We start from the raw sequence: 8,048 nt of genomic DNA on the forward strand, positions 1-8,048 counted from the left end.
TGCTGGTAAATCTTTTATTTTTGACATGAACACGCAAATTCTGAGTCACTCACTGCATTAATTTGGTGCCTTGACATGACTACAACGTGAACGTAAGCCAAAGGCTGGCCAACCTCGTCATGTGTTCCGAAAATGAAAAAAAAAAGACAAAATTGAGAAGACACAGTAGCCTGAATTTTGAGACACGCACCGCTAGAAGCACAGCCTTCATTGGGGCAAGGCCTGCTTTTTAAGCCAATAAAGAATGCATTAGTCAAGGAGTCCTAAATGTAGTGGTATTTATACCGCAGGAGCTCACTGTAAACACAAATAAGCCCAAATAGGAATATAAATGGCTAGTGTCCGCTTTTAAACTCCTTATTGAAAATTGCGCAATCGACTTTAAGTAGTAAAAAAGAGGAAATCCTCCTTTTTTACTGCCGTCGCGAAATCGAGGAGTAAAATAAAGCATTTACATGATTTTACTACTTTTCCAACAAGGAGTATGTCGGCTTCAATACTCCTTCAGGCCCTTTATGCACTCCTTAGTGTCTGCCCGCCGCCTAGTGGCAGCTGCCGGTTCGCTGCACTTGCAGGTGACGACGCCGGCTCTGTCGTCGCTGCCTGCTCGCCTGTGCTTTTGCTGCTTCACGCACGTTTGTCATGTTACAAGACACCGGATCGCCGCAACCTCGCGCACCAAGGTGCGCCACAGACAGTGCCTGTGAAGCCCCCAGTGTATTCGGAGAACGCTTGGTGTTGCATCGCCTGCGACGGCAGTCTGCGAGAGGCTTAGCCAGCCGAGCTCAGCCGAGCCAACATGGCGGTGTGTGACGCGTCGACCTCCCCGAAGCCGCCAGTTTGCCACCCGCTCCTTTGCGCGCTCTTGTCGTGACGTAAGACTGGACATCATCGACCTTAGCAGCAACGTGCTGCCATGAACGTCTCACTCAAGCCAGCAATATGTGCAGAAGCAGCGGCTAGTCATTCATTGTCTACGCAGCATACAAGTGTTGGCTGCTGCCGTTTCGCCGCGCCGACATGGCGATGTGTGTGTGACGCACCAGTTTTCTCGACATCGTCGGCCCCTCGTTCTTTCGCTGTATTGCAAGAATACTAAAGATCGGATTATCATCGTCGTGTGTTCTGGTAAGCAGTATTAAACTCTCCTTTGATGCCATAGACGCGCATGCACTTAACGCCGCTCCCTTTTCAGTGTGCGTAGACTTGCTGTGAACCACGGGTGCGCCGAGATGAAAGGCTTAACGAGAACAGCAAAACAGCAAAGGCTTCATTGTGGTCCGGTGGAGCCAACTCACACAGCAGGCATGAAGTAAGTATCTGAGAAATTTGTTGTTGCATGCGGCTGAAAAAAAGAGTGTGGCACTGCAGTCGTGGCTGTTACGCTAACATGTACAGCTGGAAGTACGGTCAGTTCTTCTAGGGACCAAATTTTCTTCATGCGTTCACGCCCCATGAATGTGGAAAAGCTGTACAGGCAATGACAGGTGAAAATGCACAGCCTTGGGGTCTGTGAATTTTTGTCACGTTATTACGAACAGTGCTGAGAACCGTGCCCTAATCGGTTGCTTCCTTTCCTGTGTTTTAAGAGGGCCTTGTTATGCAAACAATGCAAGCGATTTTATTCTTTTCAGTCATAGCACAGGACATGGCGACGCCTTAGCGCTCACGGAGATTAGCTAAACTGTTACATTTTCCGAGTTGGTGGCATCTTAACGTTGCAGCGATTTTCGGCAGCGGACATGAGGTTTAAACCATACTGAACGCTGCCTTTTCTGGATGGTTAGGCGTCTAGTTCCAAAATGTGGTATCTTGTAAGCTCTTCGCATTTGAAAAATGTTAAAAGAAGTTTCCACTTCGCGTGCAGTTTCCGAACACATTCCATTATGTGAAACTCGTGGAGGCAAGCGTTCCGGTTCAGACTGCTGATCCCAGGAAGGCAGCGAAAGAAAAAGAATAAAGCTTACGCCAGTGTACGAGATCCCCTGCTCGTGCTTGACGTAGTACATTGGCGAAAGCAAGCATTTCCCAGAAAAACTGAAGCAGCACAAAGCGGATGCCAAACAAATGAACAAGGAAGGAAGCGCGGGTTGACAAGACTGACTTCGAGGGAACTATCCTTGCATCAACTGTCTACGATCAGTGACCCGGCGGATGACTCACCGAAGGCTTAAAAAAAGGCAAGCTGTGACTCACTCGCAGTCACACCTGCTGAAAGAACCAAGAAGATTCCCAAACATGTTTTTTTTTTTTTCTGGTTGGCGTTCTTTCCCGAACGTATAATCCTTACCCATCCAGATAGACCTGTCTAGAATGTTTTCTTTTGAACCCTGGCCACGAATGTGAGGGCAAAGCTTAACAGAAGACAGGTGGCGGCGGGAGGGTGGGTCTGGCGGTAGCTTTCTATTCCTAACAATGCCTGCTATGTCAGTCACCCTTGCCCTGCCTTTGGCCTATACACAGAATGAGGACGTCCTGAAAATGCGTAGCTGCGGGCTCTCCCATCAAGGAAATTGCATGTAAGCTTCCGCTGCGTGTATGCAAAGCGCTGTGTTTTGTTTGCATGTTTTGATTTCAGTAATTGGTTCTGATATGGTGCCTGAAAAGCATGAGGAACCTCTGACAAGTAAAAAAAAAATTATATCTCGAGGCCTCTTTCGGTGCAGGAACGCAGCCAAAGGCAACGCGAATGCGCAAGTGCCTCAGTAAGACCATTTTATTTTTTTTTCAGTTTTATGCTTTGCGGAAAAAATGTTCCCTATCGATGCTGCTTCCCATTCGCCGTATTGCCTTAACGTTTACGAAAGCGGCTCTCTGGAATTTGTGATTCCCTGAAAACCGCGTTTAGCCGCTGTCATCCGACAGGGTACAGGTATGTATTAGCTAGTTGATTACCTACTATGTTCTGCTAGATAATCTTTTGTCATGAAAAACGTTTAAACTTCAATAATACCTACTTTATTGAAAAGTGCACTCTGAACGGTTGACTTCTACACTTGAAGCACGTCATACTTCAAGCTTAGAGGCGCAATTCCACTGATGCATTTGTTTTTCTAATCTTTCTTTCAGAAGGAGCCTGTATGTTGACAGCGAAGCATTTCAAGGTTCCCTCCTTGCTTTCAAGTGTGGCATCTCTATTTTCATTCCTTTGGGTATTTAAATTATGTACCCAAAGACAGCGTGGGTTAAGGCACTCTTCTTTTCTACAGGGGCCAAGACGTTGGTTCTCTGTAACCGTCGAAAGCAAGCTGCCGAACACATGTCTCAAATGTTTTGTACCCAATAAAATATTGTTTGAAATAAATCACTGTAAGTTCATCGACGCATTTATCCTGGAATATCAAGCTCTAAAATGAGCCTTCCATACGAATACTTTATTTCAAATCGGCTTCCGCATCAAGTGAAGTAATATACTCATCTGGGAATCATAAATGTAACCCTATAGTAAGAAAAATTTCTCAAAAAATTTCCTGTCAAAACTACTTAAAAGGAACAGGCACGTACTCCTGAAATGTACTATAAAAGTAGCTGCAAAGGAGTATATAATACTTCTATTAATTGCCATGCTAACTCCTTTGTGATCACAACTTTACTCCTAAATAAACTCCCGTCTGCAGAGCGGTAACATTTTACTCCTTCTAGCACTCCGAAAGTATCCCTTCAAGCAGAGGAGTAGACGATATACTCCTATTCTGAGGAGTATAAAAACCCCTTTTCGGGAGTGCGCTACGCGATGAGCCATTTACTCCTATCCGGGTGTTTTTCGGTTTGCAGTGTAGCCGCCGTTCGGTTGAACGTGCAGGCATTCCTTCATCGTAGCTTGGGGCGAGTTCACCTGACATTAATTCATGCGGGACACACATGTAATTCATGGCAGCCTCGAAATGACGGTATCTTGTAGACTTTCTTTCACCTGACAGCTGCTTTGAAAGGTAAGCGAGCGCATCGGGCAGGATAGGCGGCACGTCTTCAGTCTTCCTGCGCAGAATATGTTCTTAAAGGCGAACAACGCTGCCTTCTATGGGAGGTGTTCAGCCCTTTTCGATAAAGTGTTCCTTGGAGTGACATTCACGCACAACAGAGCATTTGAGTCTTATCGACTCGATGGGCAGATAGCAAGCTTCCATTTCCTAAACAAGAATCCAGCGGCACGAGGCACAGCGAAACTTGCACTCACTACGTAGCCATATTTGCCGTTTGTGGCGAAGTGAGCGGTGTCGTTATATTAACAGCGAGAGCTGTTTATGGAACACTCACGACCGGGCTACGCGTCGCTTCGTTTAGCGACCCTCCTCTCTTCACTCTCACCTCCTCGTGCTTCCCTTCACCCTCGCCCTCCAAGGAAAGCGACCGCGCCGCCAGTGGCCGCACTCCTCACCTCTCCTCTCACAGCGCAGGGGCGCTCGCTCTCCTACCAGCTCAGCTGTAGCTGATTTAGCGCGTGACACGACACAGCGTAATCGTTGTCGCTTTCTTCGTCTTCATTCTGACGCATAAAACAGGATCAGTTTCAGCGTAAAGCCCAGTGCCCATTGCTCTGCGGCACTTGTGTGGGCGCAAAAGCAGACGGTTGAAGGAGAAAAAAAAAGGAGCAGCAGCTGATTTGTTGCCTGTGTGCCAGACTGGAAATCTCAGCTTTAACCAATAGTTTTCCGTGATACTCACAGCGATATGTAACGTTTTGAGCGAAAATTGAGGTTCGCGAAGCGCTCATCCGCAAGTAGCAGACCCCCCGTGGATACAACTCAAGAATGCAGCGGCAAATGTCCTTCAAAAAAGTGGTAGGGTTTTAACGGGGTTAAACCAAGTAGACCTACGAAAGCATGTGTTTAGCCTGGTTGGCTCATGGTTTTGCTTTGTGTGTAGTTTAACACGAGGCATGGTCGGCTTCGGCGATAGTGCTTTCGGCGATAGTGCTTCGGCGATAGTGCGATAGTGCATAGTGCTTTCGTTTCTGTGGCGATAGCATGGTGCTCTCGTGCAGTGGTGAACGAAGCTGATTTGTTCGCGCCGCCGCGGGTTCGAAACCCAGTCGCGACATTGTTTGCTTTATTTCTACAGGTTGGCCAAGGTCACCCTCAAGGTTAAGCTTCACACAAAATTCTTGGTGCCGCCGCGGTGGCTCAGTGGTTATGGTGCTCGGCTGCTGACCCGAAAGACGGGGGTTCGATCCCGGCCGCGGCGCTTGAATTTCTTTGGAGGAGAAATTCTAGAGGCCCGTGTACTGTGGGATGTCAGTGCACGTTAAAGAACCCCAGGTGGTCGAAATTTCCGGAGCCCTTCACTACGGCGTCTCTCATAGCCTTAGTTGCTTTGGGACGTTAATCCCCAATAAACCAAACCAAACCAAACCAAGATTCTTGGTGGGAACCGTGTTAGTAGCGCTTTCGAACTAAAAAATCCCGCCAGCCAATGGCATCGACCGATGTCATGACGCCACGGTTAATCTTCTTGCGCCTGCCATCCCTCTGCGATGTCATACTACACTGTGCAAGGGGAATGACCGAGACGTTATGATAAGCGTGCAGTAGACAGCAGCGCCATTTTTGTCGTCATGAAATTGAGGAAGCTGTGGCGCGCGGTTCGACGCTCCGTGGGCAAGCTTCAGTCTGGGCGAGTCGGCTGAGATGCGATTGAGCGGAACAGCCAAAATATGTCGCAGCACTTTCACACAGTTCATGGCCAGAAATCAGATCGGAGCTGCTACATGTTCGTGTAATGTCAGATAGGTGTGTCCGTTAAAAAGGATGCCGATGCCAAGCGTAGCACGGCGGCTTCTCAAGCGGAGGGGGCCAAGCTTTTCCTCTTCCACAGAGAGTATGAGAGTGCCGCCGTCAAACGACATAGTTGGACTGCTCCCTACTTGGTGCACTTTTGCTGTCGCTGTGGGTACGCATTTACGAAATTCCAGAGCAAGTAAATGCGCCCTCCGACAATACTCGCTGGCACCGCTGCTCAGCAGAACTTATAGCACCGGGAAGTCGAACCAGAGGGCTTCAAACAAGTCCTACAAGCAAGCTTATTATTGCAGAGCGTAGGTGAAAAGTGCCGATAATGGCACTGTCGGGGGCTGAAACGAAAGGAAGCCTTAATGATATCGAGAGCAGTTGCTACATGGATTAAAATTTCATTTGTCCAGCTGATTACTGCTTTGGTGGTGGAAGAGCCTGACGATGGACCGACATGCGCAGCCGCCGCTTTCGACGAAGTTTCTCTTCCGAGAGCTGTGGGCTTTGGTGGGGGAGGGGGTTACATGCGGCACAACAACAACCTTCTGACTGCTTACCCCAGCTTTCTTGACGCATGTGCTTCTCTGCTGGAATGTTGATGTGCGTGCGGGCGGTGGATGGGGGGGGGGGGGGGGGGGGGGGTGTGGCGGCATCGCATAACGCGACGCAGTTATGCAAGGCATGCGCCGGTGCAGTGAGGGAGTGTAGTTTTTCCATGCAGTAAACAAAAAAGACAAAGAGGTTTGGCTGCAGTAGTAGGATCGCCAACTTCCACGCCGAATTCTGGGTCCGATTCGGACATCGGTGATATCCTTTTTTTATTTTTTAGTATTCCTGTTTATCCGCTGCAGAACGAAATAACCAGCCACATCGGTGTGCCGCGTATCCATGGAAAAATTACTCGCGCACTGCCAGCGTCTCTGCAGCCACTGACTGCACCCGTTGGCGGCGGTTCGTTCCTTATGGAGTAACGATGGAGTGCGGTGCCGCGGCTCGTAGCACTATAGTTTTCAGTGTAGAAACTGTACTGTTAAGCTTCTGTAAAATAAAAGTGATTTCGCGCAGCTGTTTTTTTTTTCTTTATTGCCTGGCTTTTGCAAAGAAAATTGGACAAAACAAACAATCAACAAAACACAATAAACGCTGTGTGCATACGACTCGTGGTCAGCCAGCATGAATCTGGCTTCGTCTAATTAAAATTCAGGCAATGTACAGAGCGGCTCTAGTTTTGAGAGCCACTCCGGAGGGTCCGCAGCGGCCCTCTGAATGGCCAGAAACATGTCCATATTTTCGCGAAAGTAAATCCTGGCAGGTCTTGCTTCTCGGTCACAATGGTAGCCTGCCATTCTGGAGCGCCATATACAGTGGAGGCCTGTCAGCATTATTAAGTCGAAAGGCACCCCATCCTCATTTTCAACAGATAAGTACCGAATGCCGTACGGGTCTAGCGGAAATTCTTTCTTTAAGGTTCGCTGCAACACATCCCAAAATAAACCCCTTCCCAACAGTGTAAAAAAAAATGGTCTATTGTTTCCGGCTTCCTGCAAATCAAACAGCGAGATCGCTGCACAGAATTTTCGCCGTCTTCATCTGGTCGTCTGACTGAGAGCGCTGCAGCCGGACCAACCTGTTCAGACGGGTACAGGAAGGTGGGCTGGGACTGGGCCATTTGTTTCTTCGGCAGCTGGTGAATCGTTTCTTGTTTTTTCGGGACACAAGAGACCCGTTTGAAGCGGGCAGGCAAAGCTCACACAACTCTCGTTAGCGATGTTCCCATATATTGCTCGAAAAGTCAAGCACCGTGATGCTGCCTTCAGACGTCTCCTTTCGCGTGTCGTCGTGCATTAGTGGCAGTAGTTTCCTTCGCGTGGCCAGCGGTTCCGCGTCCTCGTGCACTGCGCCAATCGCGAACATCTCAGCGCAACCGTACCTGTCCTCCATCACTAAAGTCGGTCAATTACTACAAAATACGACGCACAGTCACTGTCCACACACCACTATGGCCGATAGGACGCTTTACGTAACCGCCATGTTGTGTCGATGAAGCTCGGTTAGACTGGGCTGCCAACAAAGCATTTAACGGTTGTGAATGGATTCCCGGGTATTCAATTTACCTGGGATACTCGAATCCTTTCAAATATTCGAAATACAGCGTACACTTTGCTTTCGAATAAAATATGGTTGTGAAATACATAATAGTCGATTCGTTAGCGAAATTTTCGAATATTATCACATCCTTAGTTCATACGCGACAGAGCAAGCACTTTGTGCTACGTGGGGCAAGCCGTAGTAAAGGCTACTGATTAGCATTTCAGCCAT

At 48.3% G+C, this 8,048-nt stretch overlaps 1 long non-coding RNA gene across 2 annotated transcripts; it reads left to right on the forward strand.

The window, feature by feature from the left end:
• The first annotated feature begins 302 nt into the window (after positions 1-302).
• Positions 303-3,307, forward strand: LOC149352490 (uncharacterized). Of its 2 annotated transcripts, XR_016290802.1 has the most exons (3): positions 303-1,128; positions 1,196-1,312; positions 3,070-3,307. It is a non-coding gene; the product is annotated as an uncharacterized LOC149352490 (long non-coding RNA). The 2 variants fall into 2 exon arrangements; XR_016290801.1 differs by having other exon boundaries at positions 303-1,312.
• The last annotated feature ends 4,741 nt before the right edge of the window (positions 3,308-8,048 follow it).

Source organism: Amblyomma mixtum, chromosome 3 (genome assembly GCF_055824585.1).
Source record: "Amblyomma mixtum isolate Tamu chromosome 3, ASM5582458v1, whole genome shotgun sequence".
NCBI classification, from domain to species: domain Eukaryota; kingdom Metazoa; phylum Arthropoda; class Arachnida; order Ixodida; family Ixodidae; genus Amblyomma; species Amblyomma mixtum.